The 25,353-nt window shown below is 37.3% G+C and overlaps 1 protein-coding gene and 1 long non-coding RNA gene across 3 annotated transcripts in view; both read left to right on the top strand.

The window, feature by feature from the left end:
- The window catches only part of LOC129060225 (uncharacterized), an 83,155-nt gene extending 58,459 nt beyond the window's left edge, over positions 1-24,696 (top strand). The window contains exon 2 of the long non-coding RNA XR_008526766.2: positions 1-24,696. This exon is cut by the window's left edge and continues 24,650 nt beyond it. This is a non-coding gene — a long non-coding RNA (uncharacterized LOC129060225).
- ZFAND3 (zinc finger AN1-type containing 3) overlaps positions 1-25,353 on the top strand; it is a 317,651-nt gene that overhangs the window by 151,105 nt on the left and 141,193 nt on the right. The window lies entirely within an intron of this gene.

A 25,353-nucleotide genomic window follows, 5' to 3' on the forward strand; every position in this document is an offset into this window, starting at 1 on the left:
TCAAACTCCTGACCTAAGATGACCTGCCCGCCTTGGCCTCCCAAAGTGCTGGGATTATAGGCATGAGCCACCATGCCCAGCCTAGCTGAACATTTAAGGTATACTAGGTACTATCCTAGCATAGGGATATAGCAGAAAATAAAACTGGCAAAGTCTCTAACTTAAAATACCTTGGTTTGGGTGGCTAAAACAATAAATTTATTCCTCATAGTACTACTGAACGCTGGGAAGTCCAAGATTACATGCTGGCCATTGGGTTCCTGGTGAAGACCCTCTCCTTGGTTTACAGACACCTTCTTGCTGTGTCCACATGGCAGAGAGAGAAAGAGATCAGCTCTCTCGTTTCTTTTTATAAGGGCACTGATCCCATTCGTAAGAACTCTACCTTCATGACCTAAATAGCCCCACAAGTCACCACTTTCTAATACCATACATTGAGGAATAGGCTTTAACATATGAATTTTTTGGGGACACGAACATTCAGTCCTTAGCAATAGATAAAGATCAAGCCATATAAGTTATCTGGGGAAAGAGTGTTAGGCAGAGGTGACACCAATTGCAAGGGCCATGAAACTGGGAGTGTTCCAAGATGGGTTCAGGAACAGCCAAGAAGCCAGTGTTGGCTGGCACGGTAGTTTTTGTGATTTTATTTGCATTTAAATCTGGAATCCATCTGGATGTTAATGAAATGAAATGCTGTTTCTAGAAGAAGGTTGTTGAAGTAATACTCTAGAAAGTTAGGATGCAGAGCCAGAGGCACAGTGCTCACCTAATCTGGGACATGGAACAGTTTTCTCGAAGAGTTTCAAGAAAAGATACCATAACGGAGACTAGCCTTGTCTCATGCTTTTTATATTTATCCTCTGGGAGGATTTCGTTGGCTGTTACTGGTATAGCCCAGGACGGTGGTTCTCTAACTTTAGGGCTGAATCAGCATCATCTGGAGGGCTTGTTAAACTATAGACTGTTAACTAAGTAAGTCCCACCTCCAGAATTTGACTCTCTAGGTCTGGGTAAGAGCTGGAGAATTTTCGTTTTTAGTAAGTTTTCAGGTGATGGTGATAGTCCTGGACAATACTTTGAAAATCACTGGCCTAGGGGTTCTGAGCTTAAGCTCTGGAATGAGAGTTTTGCATTCAAATTTCTGTTCTGGTATTTACTGGACTATGTTTTGGGGTACTTTTGTGTGTGTATTCCCCCTCCACTCAAGCCACAGTTTGCTTTCTTTGAACCCAGGGTATGTACTTCCTAGAGCCGCTGTGAAGACTAAAGAGAAATACTGTATTTGAAATAGCACATAATTGAAACCTGCCAAGTGCTCCTAATAAATATGAGTTGCTGGTGCTTTTACTGAGCTCTCTTTTTGGTTAGAGTGTCTGACCCAGTGCTGCTCAATAAAAACATGTAACATAATTTTAAAACTTCTAGTAGCCATATAAGCAAAATCAAAACAAGGCAAAACGAATAATTTTAACACAACATACATGAAATATTTTAAAATATAATCAGTATAAAAGTATTAAGATTTTAAAATATTATTTTCTTTATACTAAATCACTTAATTTGGTGTGTCTTTTGTACTTAAGCACATCTCAGTTCAGACCAGTCACATTTTAAGTACTTAATAGCCACATGTGGCCAATGACAGCTGTTTCACATGGTACCAGTTTAACCAGCACTCTTTCTCACTCTTTCCTCTTGGCCACCTCCATTAGATTCTTAGGCTAATTAGTTATAGACGTGGAGGTACGCTTGTTTTAGTTAATGCAGAAAGAATGACCCCAGGCATGGCAGGCATCCTTGACGGGCTTTTCTGTCTCTTAAAAGTTCAGTCAGAGATAAGTTTGTATTCGTGGGAGTCAGTTTTCACTAAGGATGTCATGTCACTTATAACCCAGTGTCCTTTGAAAGATCTCTTTTTTTTAAGTTCTGTGGGTTTGAATATTTCCCACTGGAGGAGGGTCTCTGGAAACCCCAGGAGTCTAAGGAATAACTCCGCCTGATTCTTAAAAGCTGTCACATGTGCTAACATTGGTTTCCAGCACTCAGCGTCTTGACTCATTGGACAGGCATTTTCCCTCTGTGTGTCTGTGGAGACTCTGTTGTGAAGGAGGATCCCCTTAGGATTTGTGATTGTTTTTCTTTAATTTTTTTCATTTTTAAAATTTATTTTATTATTTATTATTTAATTTGCTTTGAGACCTAGTTTCACTCTGTCACCCAGACTGGGGTGCAGTGGTGCAATCTTGGCTCACTGCAACTTTTGCCCCCCAGGTTCAAGTGATTCTCCTGCCTCATCCTCCCGAGTAGCTGGGATTACAGGCGCCTGCCACTACACCTGGCTAATTTTTGTATATTTTTTGTATTTTTAGTAGAGATGGGGTTTCACCATGTTGGCCAGGCTGGTTACGAACTCCTGACCTCAGGTTAGCCACCTGTCTTGGCCTCCCGAAGTGCTGGAGTTGTTGCAATTTTAATAAACAGGGAAATTTCACTTGCCCCTGTGTTTCTGCACAGTAGCATATTTCAAAGGCATGTGGTATACTTTTGTCTTCGGTTAAGTATTCATTTAGCAAATATCCAAGTACCCACTGTGTGTCTGTCAGTTTTCTTATGCTTTTACAGACCCTATTTTGGAGTTTCATATTTTTCAGTGATTGTTTTTTAATCTTTTAGCTTTTATATTATAAGCAACTTAATGAAATCCTACCAGAAAGAGTTTTGGTTATTAAACTTTTATGTTCGTTCAGCATTCTTTTGACATTTAACCCATTTGAAAATAAATATATGAAATGTTAAGATTTTTTTGCCTATGGTGATAAATCATGTTTGGTAACACTTTTAAATTTATAAATGGGTAATGTGATTTGCATTTTTTGAAAATACTTTACTCTTGCTGACTGGCTTTTTAAAAAATTGATTGGGACTTTTCTTGTAACTTATGTAACAAGTTTGGGAACTGTGTTGTTTCTTAGACTAGGCTTTTAAATTCACTCACCCTTGAAGGGCTCTCTTTTGAATTTGTATTTCTAGGCAGTATTTCCTATGCTTACAAAAAAAGGAATTTTATATCTTTGCTGCCCATCATGTATCAGCATTTATCTTTTGCTACTGAGAGAAAATGATTATTTGGGTGTGTTTGGCAATAGAAGCAAAACCTAGTATAGTGCAAATAGATGAAAAGAGTGGAGCTCCCACAATCATTCTTCCCCTCTATCAACTTTATTGTTTAAAAAGGTTCAAACCTACAGGAAGGTTAAAACACTAGAACAGTGAATTCCTATGTATCTTTCACCGAGACTGACCAGTTACTCGCATTTTTCCAAGTATGCTTTCCCTCCTCTCTTCTTCTCCCTTTGTTTTTTTGCTGTCTTGTAGCTGATTGCAAACATTGACACTCCACCCTTAAATTCTTCAGCTTATTCTCCCCAAGAATAAGGATATTATTTTACATTGCCACAATATTAAGAAATATACCTAAGAAAAATATCAATAATTCCATAAAATTGAATATATAGCCCCATTCAAATCTCTTTAATTGCCCCTCAAATGTTTTTTATTGTAGTTTTAAAATTAATCCAAGATTAGGTTTAAGTGTTTTATTATGTCTCTTATTTTCATCTATGCTGGTTCCTTTGACAATTTTTGGTTTGTTTCTTTGTTTTTCCTGTAATTTTTTTTGAAGAGTCTAAGCCTTGATCAAAGTCTGTTTTATACAGTGTCCAACATTCTGCATTCATCTAATTGGTTTCCTCACAATTCACTTCAGCCTAAACATTTTTTGGCAATAATACTTTATTAGTTGACATGCATTTGTTACTGCATCACATTCCATAACATCAGATTGTGCTTCTCTTGGTATTGCCATGTTTGATCATGTACTTAAGTTGATGACCACCAGATGATTTCATTGTACACATACATTTTTCCATCTGTAATTACTGTGTAATCTGGTGAGTCCAATCTCATGTTTGGATTAAAATTTTTATCATTAAGAAGTGTCTTTTCAATCTAGAAAAAAAAAACAGGTTATTTAATAGCCTATGTTACATTTTTTTTGTCTCCTTTATGTGACATAATGAAACCATAGAGCTAAAAATACAACCTTTGCTGATTTCTGTTAGCCTTTAAAAAATGATTTTATTTTTATTTTATTATTTATTTATTTATTTATTTTGAGACTGAGTCTTGCTCTGTCACCCAGACTGGAGCGCAGTGGCGTGATCTCAGCTCACTGCAACCTCCACCTCCTGGGTTGAAGCCATTCTTCTACCTCAGCCTCCCAAGTAGCTAAGATTACAGGCGCGTGCCACCATGCCTGGCTAATTTTTATATTTTCAGTAGAGATGGGGTTTCACCATGTTGGCCAGGCTGGTTCTGAACTCCTGACCTCAAGTGATCTGCCCACCTTGGCCTCCCAAAGTGTTGGGATTACAGGTGTGAACCACTGCACCTGGCCTGTTTTATTTTTAAAGAGACTGTTTTTCTCCAAATTATTGATAACATGAACTGCTTATTGTTACCAATAAAGTATGTGTGCACATCTGTCATTTCCTTTAAAAACTCAGGAATTTAAAGTAAAAAAAAGTTTTCTGAAATATTTCATAGTTTGCCTTTACCTTACTCAGATCAAAATTGTCACGTGATAATGATTGGCTTAAATATATTTACATTATACAACACAGTAGTATTTTTGTTTTTTTTTTTAGCATGTAACTCTAAATTCTTTAGGCTCTTTGTGATATTTTCATTTTTTGCAAAGATACTAAAATCCTTGAAAGAGTGAATGTTACCAATAAAGATAAATCGTTATCGAACTACCATTCCAACAGAGTATATCATAGGACCAGTAAAAGAATTGGATTTCTAACTTTTTTAAAAAACGACTTTTACATTTACTTACTAGAATTATGTGTCTGTGGTTCAAAGAACAAATTCATGGAGAGTGTGTGTGTGTGTGTGTGTGTGTGTTGGCTTCTGTTACAAAAAATATGATTACTTAACAATTATAATGTTATGATCCTGAAGATGATGGAGTCACTGTAGGAAAAGTCCTTCAGTGTCTTCCATAGGACAGCGGCTTATTTCCCCTCCCACAGTGGACCAAGGAACTGAGAAAACACTCTTTTGTTTGGTTCTTATTTTTCTTAGAATGGCTTCTACTCACAGTCAGGTTAGGCAGACCACCTGGTGTCTGCCTGTGAATGGGGATATTTATGAGCAGTCTGAAGCAGTTCTTAAGTGTCCACTTCTTTGATAGAGAGAGACTGCTTATTCCAAGCTCAGACATTACTTTTCTCTCAGAAATTGCCTGCCAACACTCCCCTCGTAGTAGAATGACTAATTATGAGCTGCAGTCTTAACATTTTTCATTGTTTTGACGTTGTATGCTTGGCAGGGTGTAGGGTAGCTCTTTACTTCTTCAGGGTGTCTATATTTATCAAATACAATGTAGATGCCTTTATAATATTAAATATGTGATTTGTAACTCTTACTCTCCAATTTCCATCAATAAAGCACAGCTGCTTAGTTACAACTCAGGCTGGATTAAGCAGTTTGTTTTATTTTGTGGCTCACTAGAGTAATTTGAAACAATGAAGATTTACCAAGGATATAAGGCCAGATTTTTGCAGGTGCTGTTCTGTGTTTTGTAAACAAACATTCATCTTCAGTGGCTAGGTATCACGCAGGTCCCCCCAAATTTCTGGTGTACACTAGAGATCAGCCCAGATGTTTCTTATCTGAGGTGGGGGTAAAGAGAGGGTGACCCTAATGATCATGCTCAAGAGTGTTATCTTTGGCTGATCCAGTGGTTCTAACTGCCTTTGTTCCAGGCAGTGTGTAGCAGTTTAACAGCTCCTTTGAATGTGTCAGTGAATGAATGAGAGAGTAAAAGTTGGGATAAAAGCAGAAAGGTGGTGGCATGATAATACTGGAGACACCTGCGTGAGAATATTAATTATATGAGTGCAGTATGCCATGTCAAGGCAGCTGTTGACTCTTGACAGATCCTATTAACCCCATGTTTTTTTCTTCTTCTTTTGAGGTGATCTTCTTAGTAGAAATTTAATTTTAACTTCTTTCTTAAAATGAGGAAAACTGATCTTGGCTGTCAGTCACATTCATAATTGTAGGGGCAAGCATTTTAGAAGAACTTGACTGTTTTCAAGCATTAAATTCTCAACCTGAGTTGTCTTCAGCAACCCAAGGTATTAATATGTCTAAAGAGCCCAGTCTCTTGGTTTCTTGTGCATGTAGTTTTTGGGTTTCTATTAATGAAAGGTTCTGGAGATTCTAGAATAAAACAGGTATACCCTTTTGGAAATTGCATTATTAACATGCAATGATCATTATTTCTTTGCCACGTTGTTGGAAAATTTAATTTTGCAGTGGGAATAAAAAATGTTTAAGAATTCAATTGATACTTATTAATTGTTGCCTATATATGTTATGTACTGTGCCTGGGGAAGGGAAATACAAAGATGAGTAAAGCAGGGCCTCTTCCTTGAATGAAATTTTAGTTTTTAAAAAGCCTTTTAATGAGTACAAAAAGCAAAACAAACACAGTTACTCAGTAAAATGAGTGCATGTGATTTTTTTTTTAAAGGAAACTATCAAATTATTCTAAATATAAAAATTTTAAACGAAATTTAAAACAGTGAGACTTGGCTGGGCACTGTGGCTCACACCTGTCATCCCAGCGAGGCTGAGGCAGGTGTATCACTTGAGGTCAGAAGTTTGAGACCAGCCTGGCCAACATGGTGAAACCCCATCTCTACTAAAAATACAAAAAAAAATTAGCCGGGCATGGTGGCGGGTGCCTGTAATCCCAGCTACTCGGGAGGCTTAGGCAGGAGAATTGCTTGAACCTGGAAGGCGGAGGTTGCAGTGAGCTGAGATCACACCACTGTACTCCAGCCTGGGCTACAAGAGCAAAACTCCATCTCAAAAAAAAAAAAAAAAAAAAAAAAAAAAGAGAGAGACCCTTATCTTTCTTATCTTACAGAAAAAAAAAAATGAATTTTAAGTGCAGACTTTCAATGGTTATAGTTTTCCAACACCAGACAAATAATGAACACAAAATATATGCTGCTGTAAGATTATATTGATAGTCTTCACAGTATTTCTTTTCAGCATTATTATCTGATCAACACATATATGAATGGAATAGTAAAACTTACATTTATCATACACTTGTTATGTACTTATTTCTTTTTTATTATCACAAAAGTATGTGTCCTCAATTTAAATGAGGATGCACAGAGATTAGTAACCATCCCACAGTTAACAGAACTAATAGTTCAGCAGAGCCTAGATTCAAGGCAAGCAGTCTGATCTTTTATCCAGCATTTCCTGAGTTCGGTTATTCTTAGCTGCCCTTTAACCCCCTTATAGGTTTTTTGTTTTGTTTTGTTTTCTGTTGAGTATGGTTTGGAAGAACCTGCAAAACTCTATCTAAAATAAAGGGATACATTAACTTTTCTTCAGACTAATATTGTAAGAGAAAAAATTTAAGGAAAAATTTGGTTAATTTAATTACCTAAATCATTTTCTGTATATTTTCTTTCAGGTTCTTTCTATATACTCATATTTTTGCAGTGTATAAATATATTTGTAATCTTATATTCTACAATATGAGACATTTCCCATGTTTCTATTTTGTTTTCCAGGTATTTTGAATTGTTACATATTATATATCATTGACCTAATTTATTCACATTTGCTCATCTTTTGGGATTGTTTTGGTTATTTCAGTTTTTCATTATTATACGTAACATAGTAATGAACATTTTCTGCATAGCATATGTTTCTTCTCTTGAATTATTTCTGTAGGATACATTTCCAGGAGAGTCACATGTACTCTTGAACTTCATATGTTAGTTTGTGCCTGGCAGTGCCTTTATTATGTGAATTAGGTAGGGAGAAGTAAATTTGCAGAATAAAATGTGTTATATTCCTTGTAAAGTCATTTTCGCATTATCCAGTCATTTTGCATATAAATAGTAGAAAGGGGTTTAGTTATTTATACTATTTTCTTATTTCCATTGGGGAAAGTAAGAATTGGGGAGATACAGGCAATATTAAATTAGAAGTGCTTTAAAGTGTCAATCTTCTTCTTCGGCATAGTCTTTTAGTTCCTATATTTTCAGGAGTATGGCTGGTATATGATTCCAGGCCCTACAAGGAAAATGAGAATGGTGGAAAAGAATAGCATTGTAATGATAGAAGAGGGTTAAGGAACGCCTGTTGACTCTGATAATAAGAATTATGACGGATTTGTCATTCATACAGAAAGCTAGGAACTTAGCTCAGATGCATGCATAGTGTGAGAGACAAGACTCAAATAAAAATACACAGGCAGTTCATATCACTAGAGAGCCCCAAGCTAGTTTCTACTTGAGGTTAAGACAGCCACTGCAAGGAGGGAGGGATAGCTGTTGGGGTAAGCTTGCGAGCACTGTGAAGCACTTCTGTGGTCCCTTGTGCTCCTGGGTGAATTAACTGGAGGTGCTTTGCTTTCCTCATAGAGGGCCACGACCACTGTTTCATTCCTCCTTTGAATCCTAGTATATACAGTGCCTGACACATAGTAGGCCCTTAGTAAATGTTTATTCGATTTAGTAGAATTCATAGGTCAGCTTTGAAAAGAGTGGCTAGCACATGTGCAATTAAAATTGTGCTAGAGAAATAGAGGATTATTGGGCAGATGCACTAGTTTGGTGGGAAGAGACTTTGGTGACTTCAGTGGATAGGTAGCAGAATTGGAAGATTGTTCAGGAAGAAGGGATGGTGTTAACTGCTATATTGAAATTTCCTTTGAAAAGTTAGGTTCACACTAAAACCTGCATATGAATATTTATTATGGCAGCTATATTATGATCTCCAGAAAATGGAAGTAACTAAAGATGTTCTTTAATATGTGAATGGATAAACAAACTGTAGAATATTATTCAACTGTAAAAAGAAATAGGCTGTCAAACCACAAAAAGACATGGATGAATCTTAAATGCAAATTACAAAGTGGAACCTGATTCAAAAAGGCTACATTCTATATAATTTCATTAGTATGACATGGGAGATGGAAAACTAAAGTCATAGTACAGAGATCAGTGGTTGCCATGAGTTCAGGAAGTGAGGAGGATTGAATAGGTGAAGCACGGGGGAATTTTTAGGGGGGTGGAACTATTCTGTATGATCCAGTGGAATAGTGGGTATGTGACAGTTGTCAAAACATACAGAACTTTTACAGCACAAAGAATGAATTTTAATATGTGAAAATTAAAAAGAAGATGTTTAGGAGATCCCAGGATAGAATGCAGAATGTTTTAAAACAGACTGTATTACAGATGTATGAAACATCTGTAATGAGGGGGGCGGAGAGGGGGAGAGAAAAAAATGCTGAACTAAGTAAATTTGGAAATAAGTGAATTCTGAAAGACTAAAGGCAAAAGAACCTGCACCTGAGTGTTGTATTCTAGTTGATGAAGTTGTTTTTCATGGGCGTACAGGTTAACAGTTCTGATACTGTTATACATGTATACTGGAATTGAGCAAATAAATAAATGGATGGTGGAAGCCAGATTTCTCATTGTTGGGGTGGGTATTTACAGAAGAGTAAGGGGAAGAGGCTAGAATGGTCCGTGTGGTAATGAATTAGAGACGGATATATCAGTAATGTGGATACTTAATGTGGATACAGATGGTTACATATAGAAATATTTACAGAGATGAATGTGTACACAGATTGGTATACACATATATTTCCTTGCTTTGTCTGCTGAGAGGGCCTAGATGCAGCAAACAGTGATTATATGTAGCACCTAGATCCTGGTTTCTAATAATCATTCTCCAATAGAAGCAACCAGGGCTCTTGGAGAAGTGGTCAGTTCTAGGACTGGAGTAGGAAATATACAAAATGAGTTTTGAACATATTATAGTGCCAAAAAGTAAAGAAGTGCTTTAAAAAACCCCACAATGAAGGGGGCGTGTCAGAGGGACACAGGAGCCAGCTGAAGAGCTCCCAGTGGCCCAAGCTGGAAGGAACTATTTGAGCAACAAAATAAAATACTAACAAGTTGTAACCCGAAGTATAAAATAAATATCCATGAGTCCATACTGATATATAATTAGTGATAGATAACTAAAAGGGGGAGAAAGAGATAAATTTGCTATGTAGCATTCCAAATAATTTATGTAGCTACTCTGCCATTAAGGAGCAAGGGGAGCCTGACTCTCTGTTCCTTAAGTGTGGGCTGTGCTGTGACTTCCAAGTGTGGAAAGGGAGGGAAAGTAACTTTAATGGAGAAACCTGACAAACACTGCCTCAGCCAGGTGATCAAGATTAACATCAGCAGTGATAATTCACGTTGATTGCATATACCCTTGATATGGTGCGATGAGAATGGCCTCTGTGATCTTCCTCCAATCCCATTAATCCAGTTTAACCATGAGAAAAATCAGACAAACCCAAATTGATGAGCATTGTACCAAATACCTGACCAGTACTCTTCGTAAATGTCAAGGTTATCAAAAACAAGGAATATCTGAGAAACTATCACAGCTAAGAGGAACATAAAGAGACGTGACAACTAAATCTAATGTGGTGTCCTGGATGAGATCCTGGAATGGGAAAAGAACATCAGGTGTAAAAACTAAGGAAATCTGAACAAGTATGGACTTTAGTTAATAGGGTGTCAATATTGGCTCATTAATTGTAACAAATGTACCATGCTAGTGTAAGATATTAATGATAGGAGAAATTGGCTCCTGAGTATATGGGAATTCTCTGTACTATCCTGGCAACCTTTTTATAAATCTAAAACTATTACTAAAAAATAAAGCTTTATAGATTCCATTGATTAGAAGGAAAAAATAAAGCTTTTTTAAAAAAGGAAAATACTTCTGGGTGGCACAAGTAGAATTGCTTTTACTTATCCCCCTATTGGAGTTTAAACAATTTTTAAAAAAATAAAAGCAAATTCAGATACCAAACAAACCAAAAAACTTCCTGTGATGATCCTGAGAGGTTTTGAGATGATGTTGATCTCAGATTGATATTGATCATTTGCGAGACCCAAAGCACCTTCCATTAATTAATTATAAATTCTTCTCATCTAATTCTGAAATTGAGAAACCAGATTTCCCATGCCCTCCAAACAAATTTGTGAAAGAGTGAAAATTTTATAGATCCTGACTGTGTTAGTTCATTCTCGTACTGCTAATAAAGACATACCCAAGACTGGGTAATTTATAAAGGAAAGAGGTTTAATGGACTCACATCTTGGCATGGCTGGGGAGGCCTCACAATCATGGCAGAAGGCAAAGGAGAAGCAGAGACATATCTTACATGGTGGCAGGCAAGAGAGCTCATGTAAGGGACCTCCCCTTTATAAAACCATCAGATCTCATGAGACTTAACTTATTTACTCTCAGGAAAACAGCCTGGGAAAGACCTGCCCCCATGATTCAGTTACCTCCCACTTGTCCCTCCCATGACATGTAGGAATTATTCTCTAGTAATACAATAAATTAGATCAAGGATGCTAAACTCTGTATTCACCTAATATGTCAATGTTTAGACTAAAAGAAAAGACTAAAAGACAAAAAGAAAAGATATCAGACCAACAGCCACAACTCAGTTCTCTTGTGTGCAACTACTTTTTACTCCTAGAGACAAAGGAGTTGTCTTTACTTTTATTCCAAAATGGGATTTGGGTGGGGACACAACCAAACCATATCACTGACTGAGTCTTGTGCCTACCTTCTGCTTAATGCTTCTTTCTTTTTAGAAGTAGAAATATTCATGAATGAGAAAATTATAGGCACTGGACCTTCTCTGATGCACTGAATAAAGCTCAGAGTTCGCTCTAATCACACTTGAAGGAGAATAGATTGAAGAATGCAGGGTAGTTTAGAAATGCAAGAATGCTTGTATATCCTTTTACAAAGGAGATTTTTAAAAAATCTTCAAAATAACTCTGACCACCCTTAGTGTAGAAAGTATTCTAACTCATTTTTATTCATTCTTCTTAAATAAGTTACTTTCTCTTGACCTGCAGTAGGACAGTCCCAACTTCCAGTTGAATAATAATCCCCTAGAAACAATGCACTGTTATTTCTGAAACTGGTTCACTGCTCTCCTCTTCACAGATCCATTACTACTAGTGTTTGACCTTCTGGAAGGCACAAGGTGCTCCTGAAATCATATTTAGGACTGGGAACTGAAGGACTGATGCAAATGTATCTTGTAAGACAGTCTGTGTTCTGTTACAAATGATCTCCATCCTGGTGTTCTTTCCTGCTCAGTTCATTTTGTGTTCCTAGGATCTTTGCACAGAGCAGAGCAACATAAACTGTATTACAATCTTATCTTTTAGTGGGCTTTTGGCCAAAGGTTCAGAGCTCTAGAATTTAGAATTACTTTTTACTTCATAAAATCACAGGGTTGATGTTAGCACTTTTTTTTTTCAGCCATTAATTCATCCTTTGGTCATATGTAAATAAACTAAATTTGTATGATGTAGTTGGTGGAGCAAGATGTCTGGTTTATTCAGCTTGGAAAACCTTTTTCAGAACATAGATAAACATGTATTTGTGCATTCCCATAGCTTCCGGCAAGCTCTGTAGAGAAGGTCAGAGGAATAAAAGTAAAGACAACTCCTTTGTCCCTAGGAGTAAAAAGTAGTTGCACACAAGAGAATTGAGTTATGGCTGTTGGTCTGATATCTTTTTGTCTTTTAGTCTTTTCTTTTAGTCTAAATATTGATATATTAGGTGAATACGGAGTTTAGCATCCTTGATCAAATTTATTGTATTACTAGAGAAGTACGTGTTTTTACCAGTGAAAATACAGTCAAGTGTGAACATTTTAAATGCAGAAAGCCTGAGATTTTGTCCTATTCAATAAAAATGCTGAATTATAGAATACTCAAGAGATGTTGTTTTCTTTAAGAAGATATACTATAAATATTCATGTGTACTAAGCCTATATAAACATAAACTAGTCTTAGTTCAACAATAAATACTTGCCAAGCTCAATGAAGTCATAATGGATACAAAGGTGATACCCTCAGGAAGCTTACAGTTTAGTTCTAAATTACACTACAGTATTTTTTTTTTTTTTTTTTAAAGAAAACAGTTTAACATCAAATGTTTCCCAGGTTTACTTTTTGCACAGTGCATACGGTTTTGGGAAAATATGTGGTTACAACACGATATTCTAGGCCAGTTAAGTTGGCTCACACCTGTAATCACAGCGCTTTGAGAGGCTGAGGCGGGCGGATTGCTTGAACCCAGGAATCCGAGACAAGGCTAGGCAATATGGTGAAAGCCCATCTCTGTAAAAAATCCAAAAATTAGCCTGGCTCGGTGGTGTGCCTGTAGTCCCAGCTACTCAGGAGGCTGAGGTGGGAGAATCACTTGAGCCCAGGAGGTGGAGGTTGCAATTGCCACTGCACTCCAGCCCGGGTGAAAGAGTGAGACCCTGTCTCAAAAAAACAACAGCAATAAAAACAAAAGAAAACACCCCATGATAGTCCACAATTTGTTCGATGCTACTCTAGATCATCCTAAAGGAAAAAGCAATCAGTACGACACCAAGTCTTTAGAATTTCGAGGATTGGTTGATATTATCTCCCAGTAGATGAGAGAGCAGGTCTTAATTTTTTTCTGTGAGCAGATTGGCTGGCTTCATCTAGGCCTTCCCTATGCTAAGTTCAATTGTTGATATTTTCTTTTTAAAAAGCCACATACCTTGCTAACACGAGAAGAGGGCTGGGGGGAAAATGCCACACTTGGACAGAATAACTATAATTATCAAAACCAGAAGGCCATCAACGTTGTCTCCAATGATGATAGGCAAAGAATGTTATCCTCATCTTTCAGGAAGATAACAATGATCTTAGTTCGTTGGTTCTCTGTATTCAGCCCCTCATATAGAGATTTGTTGAAAGGATCCACAGATCAGTTACGTATCTTGGTAACAGCTTAGAGTGACCCAGCGAAATCTCTGCAGCCATGGTTACATTTTCTTTATGCGACGTGATGGCATAGCTCACTGAATGCCATTCTTCCACATGCTGAACTAAATTGATCTCATAAGTGTGCTTCTGACTTTGGGTGCACAAAGTGTAAGCCTGAAATGAAAGCTATTCCTGGGATGCACTGAGCAAATAAACTGCCATAGTCATCTGCCTCCTCTCCTCTATACCACTGTATTTTAATTTAATTTATAATAATTAAAACAGCTTGTACATTGTATTTTATTATAAATGCAATTAATGAAATTTGAGTAAATGAACCTTTAGTATTAAAAACCATCCAGAATCTTTTTATTTTGAGACAGTGCCTCACTTTTGTCACCCAGGCTGGAGTGCATCAGTGTGATCTCAGCTCACTGCAACCTCTGCCTCTTGGGCTCAAGCAATCCTCCCACCTCAGCCTCCCAAGTAGCTGGGACTACAGTCATGCACCACCACGCACAGCTAATTTTTGTGTTTTTTTTGTAGAGACGGGGTTTTGCCATGTTGACCAGGCTGGCCTTGAACTCCTGAGCTCAAGCCATCTGCCCGCCTCAGCCTCCCAAAGTGCTGAGATTACAGGCGAGAGCTACAGTGCCTGGCTAGTCCAGAATCTTGACGTTGCTATTTGTATATCTTTTTCCTTCTGCCTTCAGGGAACCCCTCAATCACTGCTTATTACTGTGAGTTCGCTCTAACCTGCTGCCATCACCTTCTGTCATCTGAATGAAAAAACTAATTTTTTCTTGATGACTCTAATATTGTTTGAGGGGCAACTCTTCTTTTTCTCAGCTTTTCTCGTTAATGTTGTTATCTTTTATATCAAACTGAAGGATGGCTAAATCCCATTGTCCAGCTATCCAGGGTCAGCTTTCTAGGTTTTGCAGTGGTCCCTCGGAGGAGTTTTGGAGTCCTATATTTTAAAAATTTGGTCACATGGGGTTTGGTGTAGAAGATGCAGAGAGGCCATGGGAAGGGATTCCAGTTTGTATTCCAGAACTTGGATATATTCAGGTTGAGATCTTGTGATTGTCAAAAACTCTTGTGTATTTTGAAGGTGATTTCTGATAGTACATATTTGGTAGAATCTTACCAAGGAGGCATTTGATTTCCAACACGTTTGCACATAGCATTATATTGCTTGCCTTGGTGATACCATTAGTGTTCCTCCTCTGCAGGATTTTTATTTCTTTTAAATTTTTCTTTTCTTTTTTCTTTCTTTCCTTTCCCCTTTCCCTCCTCCTCTCCCTCTTCCCCTCTGCCCCTCTCCATCCCTCTTTAGGACAGCAGTGTCCTGATGGAGGTAACACACTTGGAAATGCTAAAGTTGTCTACACACACACACACACACACACACACACACACGAATAAGTAGGTCTTCAGATTGAACGGTATTAAATGTAACAATATTTTCATTTATACTTTGATCCTATATTTTCTAAATTTTGAGTAATAGAATGTGCAGAATATAAGTTTATAATCTTCAGACTTGAATTTTTAGCCCAATACACGATGTTATTGTAGAGTGGGAAATACTCTACAATACTGGTATGGAAATATTGGTATGGTACAAAATTGGTATGATATGGAAAAATGAAATCGAGAGATAATTCTCAACCTTTATTTTTAATCATTTAAAGTCAGAATTTTTGTCTCTTCCATTAAATGTCTAGCTATAACACAGATCATCATCATGTGGCAAGGGTATGTCAGACTGAGGAAGAGAGTGGCGGTTCTTTTGAGGGGTTCAATAATTAGAGCTTACCTAAAACCCAAGATGTTGAATTAGAAAATCACTGTGGTCTCTTCTGATTCTGAAAGTTGGTGATTTTCTTGACATCACAAATTCATGCAGTTGCGTGTGTGAACAGTGAGATGCTAAACCTGTAACAAGAAGAGATAGATCATCTTCAGTGAGATAATCAGCTTCTGGGTGGCTGAGAAGTTTTTATATGCGTAAGATCAAAAATGAGAGTCTGCTCAGCAGATTTGCAGAGAGTCTCTGATAAATTTCTTTAGTGCCATTTCAAACCCCAGGAGCTCCACATATGATGGTTTCATTTTGGGCTCTGTTATGGGCATATTCTGTATATCTACTCTCACTCTACAGATCTGTCTAAGCATGTTTTGATAAAGAGTATTGAAGTCTCAAAGATGGGTTTTAATATCTTTACCAAAAGATGGCAGACATTGACAGATGGTTTCTAAGGATAATTCCTTGCAATCAAATCTTATTTATAGTGCCAGTATATAAAATGAGTATAGGTGTGCATTATTACATTATCAATAAAAACCAACAGTTGATTGCCAAAATACACTGTCAATGGCATCTGACTTTTCTAGATCAGAATCATGTAATGTGGTAGAAGGAGCTCTTAAGTAGGATTGACAAGCCTTTATCTATCCTTCCCTCTCTGTTTTGAGCACTTGGGCAAGTCATTTGAACTACCTGAGAGACAGTTTGTTTTTAGAATGAATCACTTTTCTTATAATCATGGATTTTTAAAAATCATGTTAATTTATTATACAGTTATTACATTCTGCATGGTTAATAAAGGGTGACTTGCCAAGAGAAGAATATTACGGCTGAAAAATCTTAATTTTATCAGGTTTCTAGAACAGTTTTTAAAACAGTATTGAAAACATTACTATGTTTTTATACTTCTTCACTGTGTATGAGGAAAAGTTGACCACTTGAGTGTTGTTATCAATCTACACTAAACTAGATGTACAGTTCAGGGGACATCAGCACATATATGGACATTTGGCAGATTTCTTGAGCCGATAATTCTGGTCCTTCTCTTTTAAAAGTTCTTAGTTAGGTAACCACAGATAATTGAACCAGAGAAGTTGTCTCATGGTATGCTAAGTAAACACAGATGAAGACAGAGCCAGCTGACTTCAGCAACTCTTCTCTGCATGGTGTGTCTCTGAGACTTACATTGAAGATGTATAATATGGGTTACTTTTACTTCAGTTTCTTGCAGTTACAGCTTCTGCATGTATCATGCCCCAGAAAAAGGTCATCATCTTCCCATTATGACATGCAGTATGCAATTTATAGTCTTTTTTGTGGGGAAGGAGTTGGGGAAGAAAGTGAGTTTAATGGACCTGAGGTAGTGTTTAATAACAGGATATGTAAGTTAAATTGACCAGCTGTTGTATGTCTCTATGTTTGCTGTGATAGAATTTGGGATAGTGAGAAATTTCACACTAATTTTATTCACACTAAACAATTCTAGTTGTTTCTTTTTTATATAAAAATATGTGAAATTTGCCCAATTAAGAGGCTGTCCTTTCTAAATTAAATATAAATTTGGCTTTCTTCTGGAACTCTGCTGTTTCAAGTGCTTTTTGTCCTCATTCAGTATTATTAATGCAAGACAACCTGCTTGCATGCAGCTAAGCATGGCTTCTTTCTGTTATGTATAACACAGAGTGGGCAGGGTGTGCAAAACTCATCTACATCCTTTTCAGAAAACTTCTGTGTAACACTGCCATGTGCTAAGCTTACGGAGGTGAGGAAGAGGGTTTTTTTTTTTTTTTTTTTTAATTGATGGTTTTGGCTCAAGCTTTGGAGGGAAGAAGAAATGGTGTGGATTCCATGAAATCACAGGATGTCTAAGTTCCAGGGGCTTTAGGAATTGCCTCATACCGTGTGTCTAAATATTGCACTCCTGCCCCTCTTCCAGTCCAGACTCATCCAAGAGAATCAGCACAATTCCATTAGTAAATGAAGCCACAACTTGGGGATTGATGGGGAGAATTAATAAAAAAGGCCACAAGTGGTTCCAAGTGCTCCTGCAGTCACACACACACATGCTCTGTTTAGCATCCTAAGTTCTCAGAGAAGGAAGAGGTGTGGAGAAGTTATTTGAATTTGTTAGTTCTCAGATTTTTTTTATCATGTTAAGCAGTTTTTAAAAATTAAAGAGTGAAGAGAAAGTGATGGACATACACTTGCCAACTTTTATTCATTTGGACATTTAAAAGGAAAATCATCACCATAGAGTTATAAATAAATTATAACAAATGTAACAATATAGCATATATTTAGCTTTACGAAAAACTGATGTTGTCCTTCTCATTTAACTATAAAAATTTCATCACTGGCTGGATGCATGGTGGCTCATGCCTGTAATCCTAACACTTTGGGAGGCTGAGGATTACATGCCTGTAATCCTAGCACTTTGGGAGGCCGAGGCAGGAGGATTGCTTGAGCTCAGTAGTTCAGGACCAGTAAAACTCCATCTCTACAAAAAATACAAAAATTTGTCAGGCATGATGGTATATTCCTGTAATCCTAGCTCTTGGGAGGCTGAGGTGGGAGGATCACTTGAGCCTAGGAGGTCGAGGCCACAGTGAGCTATGATTGTGCCACTGCACTCCAGTCTGGGTGACAGAGTGAGACCCTGTTTCAATTAAAAAAAAAAAAAATCACGTAGTTCATTGCCTGGGATTTAGGAGTTGCTAATCAAGTAGTTATAATTAACTTGAAGAATAATTTAACAGTATACATTTTAAATTTAAAACTATGGTATTAGCCTATATCAGCTGTAAGTGAATTCTTGCCTGATGCAAGATGTGATTCCTGCACAGCCACAGAGGGGTATTTTTAATTAATTTAGGCTCAATAAACTAAAGAAGCTTTTGGAAAATTTGAACACAACTGAGAAAGCAACCCACATCAGTTTCCGTAGGTACCCACAAAGCTGGGTGGTGGTGTACATTGGTCATTTTATTTACAAATACAATTTTTGTGAGACTGTGGAAGGGATAACTTGAAATCTTGAAGAATGATTTAGGGCCTTGTTACCCAAAGTCTGATCCAGGGACTAGCTACATTAATAGCACTTGGGAGCTGCTGGAAATGCAGGCCTCACCCCAGACCTGCTGGATCAGAACCTGCATTTTAACAAGATCCCCAGGTGATTCACATGCATAGCAGGTTTAAGATACTGATTTAGAGTACCTTTCTGAAAACAAGGGTTTCAATTAGGTAACTTTCACATAGCCTTTGCCTTATCTAATTAACAAGTGTTCCAAAACCAGGATTATTAGAATATATAGGTTGTTTAGAATAGCAATTAAGACTAGCCTTAAAAAAAGGTAGTATAGAAAGGCCTTGAGACCTGCATTGATGATAATATAGCTTATAATTAGCTTATCAATTAGATATACATGGGTGTATGTAAAGAGCTTGAAAACTGTTTTTAAGGTTTTTCTTTTCTATCTTGATTTTATATTTAGGAAAACCCAGGTAAACTCACAAATAGAGGAACATTTTTTTAAGCAGGAAAATATGTAACAATTTTTGGACCAAATGCTTAAGAAGTGAGAATTTTGAAATGGAAACAAAAGTTGGAATCTGTCTTAGAAGTAATCTACTCCACCCCTTCTCTCCCAGCAGTTTGAGTGCTCTATTTAAAGCTAGAATTTTGAGCATGAGAACGCCACTCTGGACAACAGAGAGATTTTCTCTCTCTCACCTCTTCTCTTTCTCTCCTGTCTCCCCCTCCACCACCATCTCTCTCATCTTCTTCCCTTTGTCCCCACCCCATTGCTTTTTTCTTTCACCTTTTCCTCTTCCCTATCCTTAGGCAGGATTGTTTTACTGTTAGCCAGGTTAAGTTTAAGCTTCTTGAGGACTTTAGTACTGAAAGACTATGGCTCACTTTTAAGACCTAGTTGAAGGGTACAGATTTAGATTTGTTCAGTGTGCTGTGATCTGTAAAAAAAAAAAAAAAAAAATCACAACGGGATTTCTACTAACGGATATGTAAATATATAATCATTCCTTTTATGCTTACATCCAGGGTTTAATTAATCCTTTGGTAATTAAGAATCCCCTCAAAGTTTGCTTGTGAGCATATTGTTCAGACCAGCTATTAGCTCCTATACTAAAATTGGTTGCCTTGCAGACCTGTGTTATCAGTAATAAGTACCTCAAAAGTCACTCAGGAGGAAAACTGAATGGAAGACCTGAGCAGAGGGAATCTTCATTGTATACCTTTTTGTGCCTTTTGAATTGAGCCCTTTGAGTATATTACTAATCAAATAAATAGTTAAATAAAATTTAAAGAGAAAACTTTCTAAACTTTTTCACTAAGAGTGTGTGATCTCTGATGCCAGGTACTGTTTTGTGAAGGGGGAGAAAATACTAGGTTTCGGTAGCATCTTAACAAGTGATAAATACCTTTGGCTTTATTTTTCACTGACGTCCTGGACTTTTGGTGGTGTATTTCTTCTTTCTACTGACCAGCAAGTAAGTTCCAAAATATTGCTGAATATCAGGTTAGAAAAGAGCCAGTGTTTATTTCCCACCCTGCAGTCTTCAGTGTAAATATCTGAAAATGGTTATATTGGGAGAGACAAAAAGATCTTCCAAATCTCTCTTACACATCTGTTAGTCTACAAGAGCTTGCCAAAACTGTATTCTGAACTTTTACAGGATCCTGCTATAACCCATCATACGTAGCCACCATCCAGATTTTGTTTTAAAAGTAGATGTGGTTTAATTTGTATTGAAGGAGGTTTCCCAGGAAGTTCCTGGGCCAGATTAGGTCTCCTCCTTCATCTTATACTTATATAGAAATACAGAAACCTCTCTGCTTTGATCTGAATATGTTTTAAGAGACAATGTTATGACTGGTGGTCACCGTTGTCTTTTAAGTTATAAACAGTATGTAACCACTTGCCAGAATTAACAAATAGGTTAGAGTTACATTACATTCTTTTGAATCTGAAATTGATATTTTATCACTTGTTTTGGCCTTTCGGCTGAAATGAGAATTTGCGGGGGGTGGGGGTGCAAGAGAAAAAAATGTTTATTCCATGTCTGTCAGGTAACTGGCAGAGTTAAATTCCTATGGCATATTTCTGGTCGCAGAAACATCACTAAATGTCTAAATAAAGACCAAAACACTTCTAACATTGAATATTGACATAAATGTGAACTGTACATACATTTAAGACAGAAACTAAGCACAAGATAATATTTACCCAGTTATTCCAGCTCAGGGTGCCAGGTGAGAACCAGCCCTGGACAGGGCACCATCCCATTGCAGGGCACACTCACAGTCACTCATTCTGGAACCGTTTGGACTCATCAGTGAACCTAGCATGCATAGCTTTGGGATGTGGGAGGAGTACGCAGAGAAAAAACATGTGTGCATGGGGAGAAGGTGTGAACCATATAGACAGTGTCCCCAGTTGGGAGTTGATTTTTTTCCACCCTTACCATCCTTCTAATGAAATGATGTTGAAGGAAACAGTGTTATTTGAGGAGCCGTTGTACAGGACTTTAACTGGGATTTTGAAAGTTTGTATCTAGTACTGTCATTTTGATTAGATTAATTCAGGTTTGGTGACATGTTGCTTGCTTTTGTCTTCAGCTGTTAAATCTTTTCATGCCCTGGTCTATGACAAACATGGACCTGTTTTCTGTCACTATCATTTTGCTTTTTCGCCCCCAACCTTTTTTTTTTTTTTTTTGGAGACAGGATCTTGCTCTGTCACCCAGGCTGGAGTGCAATGGCGCAATCTCGGCTCACTGCTACCTCCGCCTCGCGGGTTCAAGCAATTCTCTTGCCTCAGCCTCCCGAGTAGCTGGGATTACAGGCGCCTGCCACCATGCCTGGCTAATTTTTTGTATTTTTAGTAGAGATGGGGTTTCACCATGTTGGCTAGGTTGGTCTCAAACTCCTGATCTCAGGTGATCCGCCCACCTCGGCCTCCTAAAGTGCTGGGATTACAGGTGTAAGCCACCGCGCCCGGCCCAACTTTTTTTTTTTTTTTTTTTTTTTTTTTTTTTTTTAAAAGAGATGAGGACTCACTGTGTTGCACAGCCTGGTCTTGAACTCCTGGGCCCAAGTGATCCTCGCACCTCAGCCTCTCAAGTAGCTGGGTCTTACAGGTGCATGCCACTGACTGGCTCATTTTGCTTTTTCTAAAAATTCATATTAACAGATGTATACAGTTGTGTCTGGCTTGTTTCAATTCGCATAATACGTTTGGGACTCATTCACGTTGTTTTCATGTATCAGTAGTTTGTTCCTTTTCATTGCTTTCCATTGCATAAATTTACCACAGTTTGTTGAGCTGATGGATATTTGGGTTATTTCCAGTATTGGAGTATTTTAAGTTGCTGTAGACCTTTGAGTACAGGTCTTTGTATGAACGTATGCTTTTATTTTCTTGCATAAATACACACAGTAGAATTTTGGGGTTGTATGATAAAGTACAGCAGCTGTATGCTTAACTTTATAAGAAACTGCCAAACTCTTTTCCAGAGTGGCTGTACCGTTTTACATTCCCATCAGTAGTATATGAGAGTTCCAGTTGCTCCATATCCTTGCCAACACCTGGTGTTGTCAATCTTTAAAAAATTTTGGTCATTCCAGTGAGTGTGGAATGTAGTTTTAATTTTTGTTTTTAATTTTAATTTGTAGTTTTAATTTGCATTTCCTTTTGGTTTGTGGATTTGTACTTTGTGGCATTTATGCTAAAAGTACCAAGGAGGAAGAAAGTTGTTTTTTTCTTCAGATTGTTATCATCTTGGTTTGTAACTTGTATGTTCTCAGAACATTATTTGATTCTCCACAATCAGTAGCACAATTAATTTTATATTAATTGGTTTTGTAGTTGTCCAGCACTCTATTACACTTAAAACGTGATCAAATACTATAAATTATTGTATCATTTATGGTCACACCTGATCAATTAAGAGGATTCGGGGAAGGTAAAACCTTATGTAAATCTTGGAAAATGGTTTTAGCCTGTTTCTCAGTTAATTAAAGAATACGTAGCTATATTTCTTGTCATTCTTTTTTTGGAAACTATAACATGAAAGTTCAAAATATAAAAAAGATATACTTAAAATTAGACATTTGATAGTTGGGATATGTTATAGTACTTTGAAACAAATTCTGTAATAGTATTCAGAATTGAGATGTTTAGCACACACTGCATCAGTTATGTTAAATGGTGGGGATGGGGTGTGGCAGGCAGTAGTGGAATGTAGAATGCTGCTGTATGCTGTGTAATGTAAGCATCTCCATTCCTAGTGGAGAAGTTGCATCGTGTTCTCAAGAAGCACAGAGGGAGACATTTGGTAAAGTACCAAGTAGTTGAATGAAATACAGTACATAGCAGATAAATTTTGTATATGCTAACAAATCAGTAGCTATATTTGATATCCTAACTGAGTAGCCATATTTGATATCCAAACTGTTAACACTTCATTACCCTGAAGAGCTTCCTCCTTTCTTTTTGATAGTATTTTTTTTTTTTTTTGGAGACAGAGTCTTGCACTGTCACCCAGGCTGGAGTGCAGTGGTGTGATCTTGGCTCACTGCAACCTCTGCCTCCCGGGTTCAAGGGATTCTTCTGCCTCACCCTCCCGAGTAGCTGGGACTACAGGTGCGCGCCACCACGCCTGGCTAATTTTTGTATTTTTAGTAGAGACTGGGCATCACCATATTGGTCAGGCTGATCTTGAACTCCTGACCTCGTGATCCAGCCGCCTCGGCCTTCCAAAGTGCTGCAATTACAGGTGTGAGCCACCGTGCCCTGCTGATAGTAATTTTTAATCTTTATGTGATGAGGTATGCGGGTCCAGAAATCTTAACATGAATGGCAATTAAAGGCCTTTGAGAAAGTAGGGGAGGGGATGGCTACATCAGCCTTGGCCACCCTCTAGTGGCTGCTCTGACCATATTGCAACTTCAATTGATCCTAGAAGTGTACATCAGGAGGGGGAATGGCTGAGGGGCTTGTTGTTGTTTATACAAAAATTTTTTTTGTATTATAAAGTAAAACATCTGGAGTAATCTAGAGGAATAACTTTAGTAAGGAGTTACCTGAAATATCAACACTGGTTATCTGGGTACTAGGATTATGGATGATTTTATTTTCATAATTATACTTGAGTATATTTTCTAAATTTTACGTAGTCAACTTTTTGTTTTAAGTCAGAGAAACAGAAAGGAAGACTCACTGATCACCTGTGTGCCAGACACTGTTATATATATCATTCCTAATTCCTAATACACGAATTTGAGTTACATTGATTAGTATATACAAAATTTGTGTCCTGTATTTTATTCAACTTCATTTGGGGCTTTAATGGAACACTATCATTTGCTAACATTTTTGTGGCACAGACTTCTTGCTGATGGCACAGACTTCTTGCTGATGTCGTTTACTAGAATGTCCTTTGATTCTACTTCAGTCTTGCCTAGTAAAGTCATCTTTCTCCCTTAATGAATATCTCACCTTCTTTTGGGACCACTCACCAGTCTGTCAACCTTCAAAATAAATACATTCCATGTTCTTATTCATGTTGACATATGTTTGATATAGTACATACTGCCGTCTGTTGTAGTTATTTGTGTGTATTGCCTATTTCCTAGCTTTGCATCCTACGGCTCCAGAACAACACATAGAAAGCACACAGTATTTGCCTAAAACCATATATTGAAAGCTTCTACCTGCCTCAGTTTGTGATGTAATGGTATTTGACTTATTTTAATCAGTTGCCTGGCATTGTAGCACATTTTCCTAGAACCAGTATTTCAAATGGTGTGTAGGTACCTCAGCCCTAAAATACTGGTTTTAAAACTTTGCCACACATTTAAAAACTGGAGAGTTAAAAAAAAAAAAAAAAAAAAAAAAGAAACCTCCAATGTCCAGGTTACACCCCATACAAGTGGAATCAAAGTATTTGGAATGGAAGCCAGGTATCAGTATTTTAAAAAAAGATACCCCACGTTATTTGGATGTTCAGCAAAAGTTAATGAACCACTATCCTATTTAATCTATACTGCATGGGTACTAAAGTTAAACTCCTGACATTTAAAGTTTTGCTTTTGGGGAAAATACTTTTCTCAAGCCAGATGCAAGAGGTTTTGATGGCATAAGACCTACAGATAACTAGCAGGCTGATTTAAGCCCAGGTATTTATTGTTAAAGGAGGTATTTGTCCAGCTTACTCTCAAATAGTTCCCAAAAAATGTTTGCAAGGGGAGAGAGAGAGAATGAGAATGATAAAGCAAATGGGGGCAAAATGTAAACGGTTGTTGAATTCTATAAAGGCTGTATGGGACTGACTAATATTAGTCTTGCAACTTTTTTGTAAGTTTGTAAAACTTTTTAAAAGTTTTGTTAAAAAGAGAGAATTTGTTAACGCAGATAAATTCCTAATTGGTGAAATAGTAGAGATTTTTGTTTGTAATTTTATTTTATTATTATTATTATTATTATTATTATTATTATTTTGAGATGGAATTTCACTCTTGTCGCCCAGGCTGGAGTGCAGTGGCGTGATCTCGGCTCA

The sequence above is a fragment of the Pongo abelii genome, chromosome 5 (genome assembly GCF_028885655.2).
Source record: "Pongo abelii isolate AG06213 chromosome 5, NHGRI_mPonAbe1-v2.0_pri, whole genome shotgun sequence".
Classification (NCBI taxonomy): domain Eukaryota; kingdom Metazoa; phylum Chordata; class Mammalia; order Primates; family Hominidae; genus Pongo; species Pongo abelii.